This window comes from Chiloscyllium plagiosum, chromosome 3 (assembly GCF_004010195.1).
Source record: "Chiloscyllium plagiosum isolate BGI_BamShark_2017 chromosome 3, ASM401019v2, whole genome shotgun sequence".
Classification (NCBI taxonomy): Eukaryota; Metazoa; Chordata; class Chondrichthyes; order Orectolobiformes; family Hemiscylliidae; genus Chiloscyllium; species Chiloscyllium plagiosum.
In genome coordinates, this window is record NC_057712.1 from 47,618,895 (window position 1) to 47,636,600 (window position 17,706).

Sequence of the window (17,706 nt, forward strand, 5' to 3'; positions counted from 1 at the left end):
GCGGTGTCCACCAATACCCTGGAGTTGTTCAGGGAGAGGTGGGCCCCGCAGGGAGTGGAGTGCATCATTTCTCCCTCCAACTCCATTTTGATTTAGTCCCTACCCTCCCCTTCACTGTTTTGATCACACAGCACTGCCCTTTGATGTGAAGGGCAGTGTTTGTCACTGGACACCCGGGTGTTTTCCTATCTTCTTGGTGGTGGAAATTGAATAAAGATTCGTGCACTTTGTGTCTTTCACTGTGTCTCACACCTGTGCACACACACACACCATGGGTGCTGGGGAAAAAATAAGCACTACCGCAATTAGGTGGTAGTGTGGGGGTTAATATAAAAAGAAAAAAAACCCAACAATAATCAGGGAAAAAAAAACACCTTTGGCATGAGACCAGATGGTATTTATTGTAGCGTATAGGCATGCCGTGTGGCAGCCTATTTGGGTCAGTACATGGAACTTTTGAACAGAAATATCTTTTACTATAGCCAATGGCATTGTCTGCCGCTTATACGAATCTAAAAGCATGTTCAATCTTAGATTCTTCTGAGCGGAAGACAAGTTAATAGCATTATATGTTTACCCTACTTGACATAAACCAACAATATAAAGATCTTTCCATTAACTCTACGGGGATCTGCAGTCATCTACTTACTGACAAAAGATTGAGTTAGGTCACTGTTCCTGCAGGACTCTCTGGCCTGGTGACTTTAAAAAAAAACTTTTTCAGAAGTAACCAACATCCATCTGCCTTTAATTTGAAATTCAAATTCCAATAATAGTATTAACATATATAAATTATATACCTTCATCACACTTGGTTGTTGTCAGGATACAATTTTCCCTGCCTTTTTACTTGTTTACACAAAGTTATTCTTTATCTCTGCTTCCTCCCCATCTATTAAGTATACTCCATCCATAGACTATTATCACATTGGGATCTTATTTTTCCCTTGATCATTCAAGGAGTTGTTTATTTATTGGAGTTTATCAAATGGATGAAATCCTAGGAATAAAATTAGGTGTCTGTCATTTGCGTATAGCAGCATAGATTCATAGAGCTATACAGCATGGAAACAGATCCTTTGGTCCAACTCGTTCATGCCCAACCAGATACCCTAAATAAATCTAGTCACATTTGCCCTATATCCCTCTAAACCCTTCCTATTCATATACCCATCCAGATGCCTTTTAAATGTTGTAATTGTATCATCCTCCACCACTTTCTGTGGCAGTTCATTTCATAGACATACCACTCTCTGCGTGAAAACGTTGACCCTTAGAACCCTTCTAAATCTTTCCCCTCTCAACTTAAACCAAGGCCCTGTAGCTTTGTACTCCTCCATCCCAGGGAAAAGACCTTGTCTATTCACCTGCCCTGACTTGCCTTTCCAAAATGCAGCACCTCACATTTACCTAAATTAAACTCCTGGCCAGATGGGTGATATGGGTGTGGGACAGCAGAGATTAAAAGAAATTGGTATAAACACCGAGGAGAAACATTTTTGGCCATGGAATGGTGAGTATCTGGAATGTCTGTAAAGGTGGACAAATTAGGAGCTGTCTTCACATATGTAAGAATACTTGGATATGGATTTGATGTTCTGAAACCTCCAGGATTACAGATCAAGAGAGAGCAGCTAAACTGAAGAACTGTCTTTCAGCCACAATGGTCATAATAGCCCCAATTCTGGATCATAAACTTTCTTAGATTTTTTGAGCACAATGGACTCCCAACCCTGAGTTAAAGGAAAAAAATACTTTCTCTGAATGCTTTTCCACTGTGGTCTTTAGGGCCAGTGCTGATTGGGAGCAACAACTATAAGAGTGGACACGTAAATAACATAAAACACTGCAACATCTCCAAAGACTTCTGTTGAGTGTTTTACCAATGCTTGATGTTGGGCTGCATTTGTGCAGTTGACTGAGAGTTTGATAAAAGAGTCAGGTTTTACAGAGGATCCTCCAAATACAGGAAAAAGAGGGAGACCAAGTATAGGCCTTTGAGGAAAGAGAATTGGAGCTCAGGACCCTGCCAGCAGAAGGCACAACCAGCCAAGCAGGAACAGTGAATATCAGTAATACTCAAGAGTCCAGAACTGGGGGAAGTGAATTCATCTCAGAGGGTCATGGGACTTGAGGATGTTATAGAGATAGAGAGATATGAGGCCTTGGAGAGTTTTAAAAACAAGGATGAGCATTTTAAAGTTGAGGCATTGCTTAACCATAAGCCAATATACATCATTGAATAAAGGGATAATAGGGGAGTGGAATCACGTACAGGGAAGGACACTAGCAACAGGAATTTGGGGACTTTAAATTTCTGGAGGAGTAGAAGGTGAGAGGAATGTTTTAGACATGGAGTGGACATTTCCCCTTGTGTAGAATGAAAAGTCAGAGTTTTAGGATAGTTGGTGACAGAGTTAAAACAGAGATGAGGAGACATTCATTTTTGTCAAAAGGTTGTCAATCTTTGGAACTCACTGCCTGAGAGTGCAGTGGATGATGAGTCATTGAATAAATGTCAGGAAGAGAAGACAGATTTTTAATTAGAAATGGGTTGGATGATTCTGAAGAGCAGATATGAAAGTGGAGTTAAGACCGAGATGTTGGCCTCCCACATTGTGCCCACCATATTACTTCCCTTCTGCCAGCCCACTTCACATGCCCAGTCCCTGTACTTCCTGACTGTAGGTTTTGGTTGCTGGATGACAGTAGATCATGGATGGTTTCTTGGTTGAGTGTGCAGGATGTCAGTCAGCTGCATGTTATTGAAGCCAACTTGGATTAAAATGACCCTGGCCTCATTCTGGTTGTGTGGCAGCAGCAATAGCTCAACATCTCAAATAACATAGAATCAGCACAGAAAAAAAACATTCAGCTGTCATATCCACAATACCTCTCCGAATGAACAATTTACTTAGTACCATTTTCCTGTTTTTTCCCTCTGCTCTTCATATGCTTCCATTTCCAAATAGCTATCTAATTTCTTTGTAATGCCTCAACTGAACTTGCTTGTGCCACACTCGCAAGCAGCACAATCCTGACCTAATTATTTGTTGTGTAAGAAAATTTTCCTTCATTTCATTTTTATATATTTTATTAATTACTTGATTTCTTTTCTCCCTAATTAATTGGTCCTGATTTTAATTGCTTCTTTAAAGTCTCTTCTCAGCCTTCTCTATTCCAAGAAAAACTGTATCAACATCTTAAATCAATATTTATCTCTGAAACCATGCTTGTAAACTTGTACACCAGCTCCCACTCCTTCAATTCTTCCAGAAGTGTGGCACCCAGAACTAGATGCAATATTCCAACTGAAGGCAACATGGTGTCTTATACTAGAGCCAGTTTAAATGTATTTGGTGCTGACACCATATTCCCTCCACTGTAATAGAGTGAAGACTTCACTAAACGAGTGACGAGTGCATTTTTCACTACCTACACTTAGAAGAGCAGCACGGTTAATCTTTAATTAGTACATCACTCATTGAAATTTTACTGTCATAAAACATACATACACATTACAAACAGAAGGCCTGTTCATTGGCACAGAACTCCTTTCAAATGGCAGTAATTACATTATTTAATTTTTGATGATGATTAAGTTACAAACAAAATATTTTATTCATTATTTTACTTATGGATGCCCAGATTTTGTTCAGTGTTTTTTGATCCTTTAGTTGTTTTATCAATTCCAGTCTTTGAATCGAGATACCACTTGTGTATTTATTGCCTGATTGTTAGACAGGACTTTTAATTGGTCTAATTCAGAATTATCCAAGTGATGAATTAGCTACATGCTGGTTTTGCCACTGTATTCTTCAAGGTATGGATCTATCCAGGAAAATGCAAAGAAATTGAATTTGTCAATTTTGCATGTTAAAGTTTTCTGACCATCCTACCTATTTCTCAAGGGCAAGTCCTTTCCTCTGGTAGTGCACCAGTCTATGCAGCTTTTGCTCTCATGATGTCAATGTTTTGCCCTCATGATGTCAATGTTTTGCCAAATCATTGGCAAGAACAGGGGAGATAAGTAAACGAGACTTGATTTGGTATTGGAAATAAACAACAAGGTTTTCAAACAGCTAATTTTGGAGTCAGCAAGGTGAAATGCTGACTAGCAGACCATTGGAATATGTTACGAATAATCATTTTAAAACTATTCTTAGAGCAATTGGGTCTTAGACTCAGACTTTTTGCCCAGAGTTAGGGACAAAAAACCTGTGTCACAAGTGTCAACAATATTTTTTAGTATGTGTTGTGAACTTTGATCAATCAAAGTAGGCTAGTTCAGAGTTAACAACTATCGATTAAGGAGGAAACATTGTTGCTTTCAAAGTCCTGAGGATGCCTCAGCTGACAATAAGCATCAATTTTCTTCCAGCAGAGTTGAGTTGACCAACAGCTTCAGTAAAACTGGTACAGGTCCCAGAACAGGAATTGTAGCATGATGATCGTGGAATAAATTTGGTGATTCAAAGACCGGATACTCCATAATCCTGGCTGGGGATTTTGAATTCAGAGAATGAAATGAAGAAACTGATGACTCTGTAGGATACTGTAAAAATCTATTTGCTTCACTAAAACTCTTGAAACTAAAGCAAACCTCTGCCAACCTAGCCTATAACTGTCTGCAGACCCATTATGATTTGGTTGCTTTTGACAACCATCTAAAAGAATCTAGCAAGCCTCTTGCTTGCCAAGAAGATGGCTTTCTTGTCATTTTATGAGAACAATTAGTCACAGTGCAATAAATACTGACGAGATCCAGATTGTTGTAAGTGATTGTAAACAGTGAATCCTCACCATATAAAGGATCAATTCTCTCCCTTCCACCTTAATTTACATCAATTTTACATCTTTTTTTTCTCTCCACTATTAACAATCACGTTGCTGTTTGCACTGAGTCTCTGCTTCTGTCAAGAGACATGAAAACAAATTTCAACTCCTAATAATTCTCAAAAACTTAATTCTGTTTTTCTTTCCACAGATGTCTGAAACTCAGACCTGCTGTGTTTGTTTCTCTAAACAATGGTGTTGGAAATGGGATAGAAAATGCAGGATATGATCCCATGTAGTTGTACCTACCAATTATCATGAACAAAGGGAAGGATAATAAGGAATTTGCAGTTAGAAGATTGATTGCCTTCCTGATTATGAAACATGTTGTTTATGCAAAGGCAATGGAATTTAAAAGACACATTTTGCTACAGTTGTATGGAGAATTGGTGAGGTCACATCATGAGTGCTGTGTACAATTTGGTCTTTTTATTTTTTAAAAGTGTAATTCTATTAGTACCTGTTTAGAGACGCTTAACTGATCTGATTCCCAGGATGAAGGGCCTCTTTTATGAAGAAAGGTTGGGCAGTTTCAGCCTGTGTCCATTGGGTTTTATGTGTTAACAAGCTGGATGAAGAAACTGATGGCATTGTTGCTAAGTTTGCAGATGACAAAAAGTAAGCTGGAGGGACAGATAGTAATGAAGAAGTGGGGAGATTGCAGAAGGATTTGAATAGGCTAGGATATTGGGCAAAGAAGTGGAATACAATGTGGGAAAGTGTGAGATTGTGCATTTTGGTAGAAAGAATAGAAACATGGACTCTAAATGAGGAAAGGAAATCTGAAGCATAAAGGGACTTGAGAGTCCTAGTTCAGGATTTTCTTGAGGTAAAAATGTCGGTTTAGCTAGCACTTAGGAAGGCAAATGCCACGTTAGCATTCATTTAAAGAGGGCTACAATACAAGAGTAGACATGTACAGTTGAGGGCGTACATGCCTTTGGTCAGACAGCATTTTGAATATTATGAATGGTTTTGGGACCATATCTAAGGAAGGACATGTTGGTAGTGGAGGGTATTCAGAGGAGGTTTGCATGAATGATCCTATGGATGAAGGGCTTCTCATATGAGGGTTGAGGGCTCTGCATTTGTACTTGATGGAGTTGAAAAGAATGAGTGGGGAATCTGTTCAAAACTTACAGAATACTGAGATGCCTCAATAGAGTGGATGTGGAGAAGGTGTTCCCATTAGTAGGAGAGACTAGTAGGAGAGGATGTAGCCTCAGAGTGAAGGGATGACCCTATAGAACTGAGGCGAGGAGGAATTTCTTGAACCAGAGCGTTGTAGAACTCATTGCCAAAGATGCCCTCCATTTTGAACAGAGCGGCGAGGAGAGAGGGCGGAAAGAAATGAGGGCTGCCAAGAAGTTTTTAAGTGAGTGATATCTAAACGCAAGACTGTACAGCATAGGGTCTCCCTCCCACCACCTCCTCTAACCTTACTAACTTGGTACATTTTCAGGTTTTCTCATTTTTTGTTTCTTTTCTTCTCTTCCTTGTTTAGTCCTGTGTGGGCTTTCAGATTAGCGGGGTATGGTTGATAGGGCAGTTGTATGTTCCTCCTGCAGGTGAGAGACACGACACATGTCTCTGCCGACCACATCTGCGGGGAGTACACCCAACTCTAGCTCCTCAAAAACGGAGTTAGGGAACTGGAGCTGGAGTTGTATGAACTGTGGATCCACCAGGAGGCTGAGGGAGAAATTAAGCGGATGTATAGGGACATGGTCACTCCACAAATACAGGATAAGGACAGCTGGGTTACAGTCAGGGGAAGGAAAGGGAACCAACAGATAGGGTAGGTATCCCGTGTGTCCATTCCCCTCACCAATAAATATACCATTTTGGATGCCACTGGTGGGGGCAGCCTACAAGGGGAAAGACATAGTTGTCAGGTCTCTGGCACTGAGCCTGGCACTGTGGCTCAGAAGGGAAGGGGGGAGAATAGGAAAGTGCTAGTGGTAGGGAATTCAGAAGTTAGACGGATTGACTGGAGATTTTGTGGTCAGGAACTGGACTCTCAGAAGGTATTATGCCTCCCAGGTGCCAGGATCTGGGATGTCGCCGATCGGGTTTACATGATTCTGAAGGGGAAGGGTGAGCAGCCATAAATTGTGGTACATATTGGCACCAATGATAAAGCCAGGAAAGGGATTGAGGATCTAAAAGGTGACTACAGAGAGCTAAGTTAGAAACTGAAGAGCAGGACAAGTAATGATCTCAGGTTTGCTACCGGTGCCATGAATAGTGAGGTGAGGAACAGTCAGCGAGTGCAGCTTAACACGTGGCTGTGAGGCTGGTGCAGGAGGGAGGGCTTCAAATACCTAGACCATTGGGATGCCTTCTGGGGAAGGTGGGACCTTACGGGTTGCATCTGAACTGGAGGGGCACAAATGTCCTGGGTAGAAGATTTGTTTGTGTGGTTCGGGAGGGTTTAAATTAGTTTGGCATGGGGTGGGAACCAGAGCCACATATCTGAGAAGGAGGTAGTTGTAGATGGGACACTGACTGGATGTAATTAATCTATCGGAAAGGTTTTTCATTTGATAAAACAAAGGGATCAGTTAAAATGTGTCTGCTTTAATGCAAAGAAGTGTCAGAAATAAGAGTGATGAACTTAGAGAATGGATCAGTACTTGGGGCTACGATGTTTTGACCATAACAGAGATGTGGGTTTCACAGGGTCAGGAATGGTTGTGAGATGTTCCAGGGTTTAGAATGATTAAAAAAATACAGATGGGGGGTGGAAAGAGGAGGGGCTGTAGCATTGTTAATCAGAGAGTGCATCACAGCTACAGAATTGAAGGTTGTTGAGGAAGTATGGGTGGAAATTAGGAACAGCAAGGCAACAGCCATCTCATTGGGGTTTTCTGCAGACGCCCTAATAGCAGTAGGGAAACTGAAGAACTTATAGACTGGCAGATTTTGGAAAAATGTAGATGTAACAGAGTTATTGTTATGGGTGACTTCAACTTTCCCAGTATTGACTAGAACCTCCTTAGAAGATGGTTTGGATGGAGCCGTTTTTGTCAGGTGTGTTCAGGAAGATTTCCTTACTCAATATGTAGATAGGCCGATGAGGGGAGAGGCCATTTTAGATTTGGTGCTCTGCAACGAGCCAGGACAGGTGGCAGATCTCACAGTGGAGCACACTTTGATGATAGTGACCACAACTGCGTCACATTTAACATAGCCTTGGAGAGTGAAAGGAGCAGTTAGCGAGGGAAGATATTTAACCGGGGAAAAGGAAATTATGATGCTATCAGACAGGACTTGGGAAGTACAGATTGGGAGAAATTGTTCCACGGAAAGGGCACAACAGACATGTGGAGACTGTTTAAGGAGCTCTTGTTGCAATGATGCACAAATTTGTCTCTCTGATACAGGCAAGAAGAGGTAAGATTAAGGAGTCTTAGATGATGAGAACCCAGGAGCTCCTTCGTCAAAAGGAGGAAGGCAGTTTACGTAAGGTGGATGAAACAAGGATCTAGCACAGCTTTAGAGGATTATAGGCTTACCAGAAAGAAGCTCAGAAATGGACTGAGGAGAGTCATAAGGGGAATGAGAAAGGCTTGGCAGGAAGGATTAGGGAGAACCCATAGGTATTTTACTCATACATGAGGAATAAGAGAATGATCAGGGAGAAGGTAGGGCCGGTCAGGGATAGCGTAGGGAATTTGTACATGGAATCTGAGCAGATAGAGGAAACCCTAAATGAGTTTTTTGCTTTGGTTTTCATGAAGGAAGGAGACCTTGTTGTGAATGAGAACTTTGATGAGCTGGGATACAGGCTTGAACAGATCAAGATTGATGAAGTTGATGTGCTGGAAATTTTGGCAAACATTAAGATTGATAAGTACCCAGGGTCAGACCAGATTTATCCAAGGCTGCTCAGGGAAGCGAGAAAGGAGGTCGCTAAGCCACTGGTGAAGATCTTTGCTTCCTCACTCTCCATGGGAGTCATACCAGAGGATTGGAAGAAGGTGAATGCTGTTGCTCTTTTCAAGAAGGGGAATAGGGAAATCCCTGGCAATTACAGACTAGTCAGTCTTACGTCTGTGGTCAGCAAGGTTTTGGAAAGAATTCTGAGGGATAGGATGTATGACTATTTGGAAAAGCATAGCATGATTAAAGGCAGTCAGCATGGCTTTGTGAGGGGCAGGTCATGCTTCACAAATCTTATTGAGTTCTTTGAGGAGGTGACGAGAGAGGTCGACAAAGGTCGAGCAGTGGATGTGGTGTATATCGACTTAAGCAAAGCATTTAATAAGGTTCCCCATGATAGGCTCATTCATAAAGTCAGGAGGTATGGGATACAGGGAAATTTGGCTATCTGGATTCAGATTTGGTTCGCTGACAGAAAGTGGTTGTAGATGGGAAGTATTCTGCCTGGAGGTCAGTCTTGAGTAGTGTCCTGCAGGGCTCTGTTCTTGGGCCTCTGCTCTTTATAATTTTTATAAATGACTTGGATGAGGAGGTTGAGGGGTGGGTTAGTAAGTTTGCAGATGACACAAAGGTTGGAGGTGCTATTGATAGCATCAAGGGCTATTGCAGGCTGCAGCGCGACATAGACAGGATGTAGAGTTGGGCTGAGAAATGGCAGATGGAGTTCGACCTGGATAAATATGAAATAATGCATTTTGGAAGATCGAACTTGAATGCTGAGTATAGGATTAAAGACAGGATTCTTGGCCGTGTTGAGGAACAGAGGGATCTTGGTGTTCAAGTACATAGATCCCTCAAAGTTGCCAACCAAGTGGATAGCATTGTTAAGAAAACATATGGTGTTTCGGCTTTTATTAACAGGGGTATTGAGTTTAAGAGCCGTGAGGTTTTGTGCAGCTCTACAAGCCCTGGTGAGACCACACTTGGAATATTGTGTCCATTTCTGGACGCCTTACTATAGGAAAGATACAGAGACTTTGGAGAGGGTGCAAAGAAGGTTTACCAGGATGCTGCCTGGACTGGAGGACTTGTCTTATAAAGAGAGGTTGACTAAGCTCTGACTTTTCTCTCTAGAGAGAAGGAGCAAGAGAGGCATGAGGGATGAGGGGTCATAGTTTGAAGATATTAGGAGGAAGGTATAGAGGAGACATCAGAGGTAGGTTCTTTATGCAGAGAGTTGTGAATGCATTGCCAGCTATGGTGGTGGAAGCAGAGTCATTAGGGGCATTTAAGTGACTGCTGGGCATGCACATGGATAGCAGTGAGTTGAGGGTTGCGTATTTTATTTAAGATTAGGAATAATTCTCAGCACAACACCGTGGGCCGAAGGGCCTGTTCTGTGCTATACTTTTCTATGTTCTATGTTCCATGTCTGCGGAGGCCAAGTAATTAAGTCTTAATTAAGAGATGGATAGCTTCTTAATTGGTAAGGTAGGGGGAGAAGGCAGAAGAATGGGCTATGACCAGCATGACTGAATGGTGGAGAGATTCAATGGGCTAAATGGCTTAATTCTGCTCCTACATCTTATGGTCTTATGGTCTTTGAGGAATGAGAGGTGATCTTATTGATCTTATCCTATCCCTCAGAATTGTTTCCAAATTCACAGGATGGATACTGAATGGAGATTTCCTATTCTCGGAAAGACTGGAGCAAGACAACTCTGCAAAAAATAATGGGTTTCCCCTTTAAATCAGTAAGGACTAAATGTTTTGGTGTAATGAGGGGTTATCCATCTCATAGAGTCAGAGAGTCATCAAGATGTACAGTGTGGAAACAGATCCTTCGGTCCAACTCGTCCATGCCAACCAGATATTCCAACCCAATCTAGTCCCACCTGCCAGCACCTGGCCCATATCCCTCCAAATCTTTCCTATTCATATACCCATCCAAATGCCTCTTAAATGTCGCAATTGTACCAGCCTCCACCATGTTCTCTGGCAGCGCATTCTATATACATACCACCCTCTGTGTGAAAGAGTTGCCCCTTATTTGTCTGTTATATCTTTCCCCTCTCACCCGAAACCTATGCCGTCTAGTTCTGGAATCCCCAACCCAAGGAAAAGACTTTGCCTATTTACCCTATCCATGCCCCTCATGATTTTGCAAACCTCTATAAGGTCACCCCTCAGCCTCCAATGTTCCAGGAAAACAGCCTCAGCCTGTTCAGCCTCTCCCTATAACTCAAATCCTCCAACACCGGCAACATGCTTGTAGATCTTTTCTGGACCCTTTAAAGTTTCACAGCATCTTTCCGATAGGAAGGAGACCAGAATTGCATGCAATATTCTAACAGTGGCCTAACCAATGTCCTGTACAGTCACAACATGACCTCCCAACTCCTGTACTCAATACTCTGACCAATAAAGGAAAGCACACCAAATGCCTACTTCACTATCCTATCTACATGCAACTCCACTTTCAAGGAGCTATGAACCTGCACTCCAAGGTCTCTTTATTCAGCAACACCCCCTAGGACCTTACCAGTAAGTGTATAAGTCCTGCTAAGATTTGCTTTCCCAAAAAGTGTATAAGTCCTGCTAAGATTTGCTTTCCCAAAATACATTTATCTGAATTAAACTCCATCTGCCACTTCTCAGCCCATTGGCCCATCTGGCCCAGATCCTGTTGTAATCTGAGGTAACCCTCTTCACTGTCCACTACACCTCCAATTTTGATGTCATTTGCAAATTTGCTAACTCTACCTCTTATGCTCGCAACCAAATCATTCATGTAAATGACAAAAAGTAGAGGACCCAGCACCGATCCTTGTGGCACTCCACTGGTCACAGGCCTCCAGTCTGAAAAACAACCCTCCACCTCCACCCTCTGTCTTCTACCTTTGAGCCAGTTCTGTATGCAAATGGCTAGTTCTCCCTGTATTCCGTGAGATCTAACCTTGCTAATCAGTCTCCCATGGGTGACCTTATTGAACGCCTTACTGAAGTCCATATAGATCACATCTACTGCTCTCTGCCCTCATCAATCCTCTTTGTTACTTTCTCAAAAAACTCAATCAAGTTTGTGAGACATGATTTCCCACACACAAAGCCATGTTGACTATCCCTAATCAGTCCTTGCCTTTCCAAATACATGGACATCCTGTCCTTCAGGATTCTCTCCAACAACTTGCCCACCACTGACGTCAGGCTCACAGGTGTATACTTCCTTGGCTTATCCTTACCACCCTTCTTAAACAGTGGCAACCTCCAGTCTTCCGGCACCTCACCTGTGACCATCGATGATACAAATATCTCAGCAGAGACCCAGCAATCTCTTCTCTAGCTTCTCACAGAGTTCTAGGGTACACCTGATCAGATCCTGGGGATTTATCCACCTTTACCTGTTTCAAGAGCACTTCCTCCTCTGTGATATGGACTTTTTGCAAGATGTCACCATCTATTTCCCTACATTTTATATCTTTCAAATGTTTTTTCACAGTAAATACTGATGCAAAATATTCATTTAGTATCCCCCCATTTCGTGCGGCTTCACACAAAGGCTGCCTTGCCTGATCTTTGAGGGGCCCTATTCTCTCCCTAGTTACCCTTTTGTCCTTAATGCATTTGTAAAAACTTTTGGATTCTCCTTAATTCTATTTGCCAAAGCTATCTCATGTCCCCTTTTTGCCCTCCTGATTTTCCTCTTCAGTATACTCCTACTGCCTTTATACTCTTCTCAGGATTCACTCTATCTATCCTGTCTATACCTTACATATGCTTCCTTCTTTTTCTTAACCAAACCCCCAATTTCTTTAGGTGGACTTGTTGGGCCGAAGGGCCTGTTTCCACACTGTAAGTAATCTAATCTAATCTAATACTTTCTTTGGATTCTTGTTATCTCATTTCTGAAGGCTTCCCATTTTCCAGTCATCCCTTTACCTGCGAACATCTGCCTCCAATCAGCTTTCGAAAGTTCTTGCCTAATACCAGAACTCTCTTTCCCAACAGCAGTAAACACAGCTATTGAATATTTCTAAGGCTGCATTAGATCGATGCTTGACTAACATCAAGTGAAAGGGGACTGGGGACAGACAGGAAAGAAAATTGAGACTCCAATTAGATCAATTTTATTGAATGGTGGAACACCCTCGAGTCAAGTGCAGCCTATTGCTCTTTCTAATTCATGTGTTCTTTGGTTCAGTCATCAGCATTTTATGTCAACCTTGGACGCCAGTGTGGCTCAGTAGTCACACACTTCTCTCTGAGGTAGCAGGTCATGGTCTCACCTGAGTCTTATGTACATGAGTCAGCCTGGTTACAGTGTATGTTTGAAAACGCTTCATTTCACAAGATGTGGGCATCACTACATAGAATGGCATCCCTAATTGCCTCTGAAGCAGTAATAGTGAGTTGCCTTCATGAAGCACTGTCTAGCTTAATCTAGCTTAATCACATTGTAATTGCCTTTTACCCAGTTAGACCTCTTGCTCTGTGGTATGCATCTATTCCTTTCCATCGCTAAAGTAAACATAACCGAATAGTGGTCACTATCACAAAAGTGCTCACCTACCTTCAAATCTAATACCTGGCCAGGTTCATTACCCAGTACCAAATCTCATGTAGCCTCGCCCCTTGTTGGCCTGTGTACATTCTGTGTCTGGAAACCCTCCTGCACACATTGGACAAAAAGTGACCCATCTGAAGTACTTGAACTTTACTATTCCCAGTCAATATTTGGAAAGTTAAGACCCCATAACAACTACTCTGTCATTCTCACCCCTATCGAGGATCATCTTTGCTATCCTATCCTATACATCTCTAGAACTGTTTGGAGGCCCATAGAAAACTCCCAAAAGGGTAACCTCTCCTTTCCTGTTTCTAATCTCAGGCCATACTACCTCAGGAGAGGAGTCCTCAAACATCATTTCTGCAACTTTAATACTGTCCTTGACTAACAGTGCCACGCCACCCCACTTTCACGATTTTGTCTGTTTTTACTGAACCATCTAAATCCTGGAATCTGCAACAACCATTCCTGTGCCTGCTCTATCCATATCTCTGAAATGGCCACAACCATGAAATCCTGGGTACCAACCCATGCTGCAAGTTCACTCACCTTATTCTGGATGCTCCTGGCATTGAAGTAGACACACTTCAAACCAACTTCTTGCCTGCCAGTGCCTTCTTACAATCTTGAAGTCTTAGTTCTGACTTCACTACTCTCATCCTCCCGTATACTCAAACTACAATTTTGGTTCCCATCCCCCTGCTGAATTAGTTTAAGCCCACCTGAAGAGCATTAGCAAATTATCTCCCAGGATATTGGTATCCTTCTGGTTCAGTGAAGACCATCCTGTTTGTAGAAGTCCCACCTACCACAGAAAAAGCCACAGTTATCTAGGAATCCAAAACCCTCCGTCCTGCACCATCACTATAGCCATGTGTTCAACTTCTCTCTCTCCCTATTCTTTACTTCACTTGCATGTGGCACAGGCAACAAACCAGAGACAACAACTCTGTTTATTCTAGTTCTAAGCTTCCACCCTAGCTCCCTAAATTTCTGTCTTAGATCCCACCTTTCTTCCTACCTATATTGTTGGTGCCTACATGGACCATGACCTGGGGCCGCTCCTACTCCCCTCTCCCTCAAGGATCACAAAAACATGATTAGAGAGATCACAAACCCTGGCAACTGGGAGGCAATACACCAATCATGAGTCTCCCTTGTTCCCACAGAACCTCCTATCTGTCCCCCTAACTATGGAGTCCCCAATGATTAATGCTTTGCTCCTCTCCCCACTTCCCTTCTGAGCAACAGGCATGATTCTGTGCCAGAGACCTGTGCCCCATTGCTTAGCCCTGGTAAGTACATGCTCCACCCATCCCCACAGTATCCAACATGGTATACTTGTTGTTGAGGGGAACAGCCAAAAGGGATCCCTGCACTGCCTGCCAGTTCCCTTTCCATCCCCTGATGGTAACTCACCCATCTTCTTCTTTTACCAGAGGTGAGACTACCTCCCTGTAACTACTGTCAATAACTGCTATGCCTCCCGAATGGTTGGAAGTTCATTCAGCTCCAGCTCCCATTCCCTAACGCGGTTTTCGAGGAGCTGGAGTTGGGTGCACATCCCACAGATGCAGTCAGCGGCGACATTAGTGGTGACCTTTGCCTTTCTCATTCTGCAGGAGGAACATTCAACTGCCCTAACCTCCATTCTGACTATTCTAAATCACCAGTGAGACTACTGAAAAACTAAAAATGAAACAGCTCTATGACTATGTTTGATAGTTTGATACTTTAACCAGGTTTGTAAAATGTGACACTGGAAAAGCACAGCAGGTCCAGCAGCATCCAAGGAGCAGATGAGTCAATGTTTTAGGCATAAGCCCTTCATCAGGAATGTGGTGGGGGGAAGGAGGCTGAGGGATAAATAGGAGGATAGGAGTTGGTCTGGGGGGAAGGTAGCTGGAAAGGTGGATGTAGATGGGGGGGGAGGGACAGTAATAAGTCAGTGGGGAGGATGAAGCAGATAGATGGGAAGGAAGATGGACAGGTTTGACAGGTCAAGAGGGCGGTGTCAAGCTGGAGGATTTGATCGTGGATGAAGTGGGGGGAGGGGAGATTTGGGAACTAGAGAAGTTGTGGTGTCGATGCTGTGTTGTTGAAGGGTTCCAAGGCAGAAGATGAGGCGTTATTCTTCCAGGCATCAAGTAGCTTGGATTTGGCGATGGAGGAGGCCCAGGACTTGCATGTCCTTGGGGGAGTGTTGGGGGGAGTAAAAGTAGTTGGCCACAGGGCGGTGGGGTTTTTGCTGCAAGTGTCCCAGAGATGTTCCCTGAAATGCTGCACAAGTTGGCATTGACTTTAACCAGTTATCAAACCAATCTCTGGTGTATAGTCAGGGTCTTAGAATCTCATTCAGAAGATGATAGCTTTCAAACTTTCTTACTGTTACCCAGTTTGACTGCAGTACTACCCTTGACATAGACAGATTGTGATGTTGTGAGCGCCAAACAAGTCTTATTCATTATTGGGGCTGCATTCATTCAGGCCTATTGGAGAATTTTCAGAAACAAAAACAGAATTGCTGGAAAAGCTCAGCAGGTCTGGCAGCATCTGTGAAGAGAAATCAGAGTTAATATTTCAGGTCCGGTGACCCTTCCTCAGAACTCTGTCTCTACTTTAATCTGTGCGGCATTCAGAACAACATAAAATAATTAATTACACAAAGAGGCTAATGGGTATGATCTTGTAGTCATTATAGAGACATGGTTACAAGGAGATTAAAGTTGGGAATTAAATGGTAAGTGGGACGTGATGTTCTCACAAGGGTCACTTGACCTGAAATGTTAACTCTGGTTTCTCTTCATAGATGCTGCCTGACCTGCTAAGCATTTCCAACAATTTCTGTTTTTGTTTCTGATTTACAACATCCGCTGTTCTTTCGGTTTTTATTTGCAGAATTTTAATGCTGCTCTTGACTTTTGCAGTGGAAGACCAAGCTTAAGGGGCTGAATGGGCCATTTTTGCTCCTTGCTTTGCAAGCTGCAATCAGCAGTCATTTGGGTCTTACAAAAATGTTACATTTACAAAGAAGTGAGGCATGTTATCTGTCATTTTAATCTTTTCCAAAACAAACCTTAAAAAGGGCCCTCCTTCTTATTTCAGGTTCTCCACTTTGTAATCGAGAGGCACTGCAACCTAGAGACAATCATTAATGGGAAAATCACAGCAGATGACACTGTAAGATTCAAACCAGAACACGCTAATGATTCTACATTTCAAACTATTGCCTGGAGCAAAAGAGTGTCACAGTCTCTATAAAAACCTTCTTTTCCCACTTTACTGTCTCTGCATTATAAACTCTCATTCCTGGAAGACAAGTGTCTGAAAAATAGTTTTACAGCTATTGCTGAATCAGGGGTGTTAGAGAGTAAGTTGTGGCTCTGGTTTGCTGACATAGCCTGTGGGGGTTGAGGGATTGTGGGGGAATTGGGGAAAGCCTCAGTGGGGTGAAAACAATATCACAACATCTCCTTACCATAGTAAACCATTTAACCCATCACACAGATGGCATTATTGTTGCTGTATTAATCCCTCAAATCAAAGGTGATATCTGCCAGAATTCCAGATGTCTGTGTCCTCAGTTGATTCAGCAGGTCAAACTTGGAGCTACATTCTTTGGACAGAGAGGACAAGGGTTGCCCTAAGGTTCTGAAGTCAGGATTGTGCTCTCTCTCCTTCTGTCTCTGTTATTTCAATGCTGTATGACTTTACCATCTATCCCCAGCTGTGTTGTGGATTGTTGGAGATGCCTCCATCACATCATCAAAATACCTTTCTACAATGACTCCATACATCATCTAGGAAAGCTCAACACTACTACCAAATGGTCCCTTGCCATTGCCACTGGTCCTTTTACCAAAGAGATTAGTGACTGTGGTTCAGTTCACAGCTCATCTTTTCATTAGTCCATAAGAAATAGGAACAGTAGTAAACCATTCGGTCTTTCAATTTAATAGGATCATGGCTGATCCAACATTCCTCACATCCATTTTCCTGCTCTTTCCCATAACCCTTGTTTCCCCTACTGATCAAGAATCAATCTATCTCAGCCGTAAATATACACAAGGTTCTCTGTGGCAAGGAGTTCCAAAGACTCATAACTCTCTGAGAGAAGAATTTCCTCCTTAAATCAGTCTTAAATTGGCACCCCTTTATTCTTAGACTATGTTTTCAAGTCCTGCACTGCCCTTTCAGCATTTACCCAGTTATGTTCCTTAATAATCCTATATGTTTCAATGAGATCACCTCTCATTCTTCTAAATTCCAATGAAAAATGTCCCAGCCTGTATAATCAATGCTTGTAAGACATACTCTCCACACAAGGGATCATGCTGGTGAACCTTCTCTGAACAGATATCTTTCAATAAAATGATATCTTTCATTAAATAAGGGGACCAAAACTGCTCACAGTATTC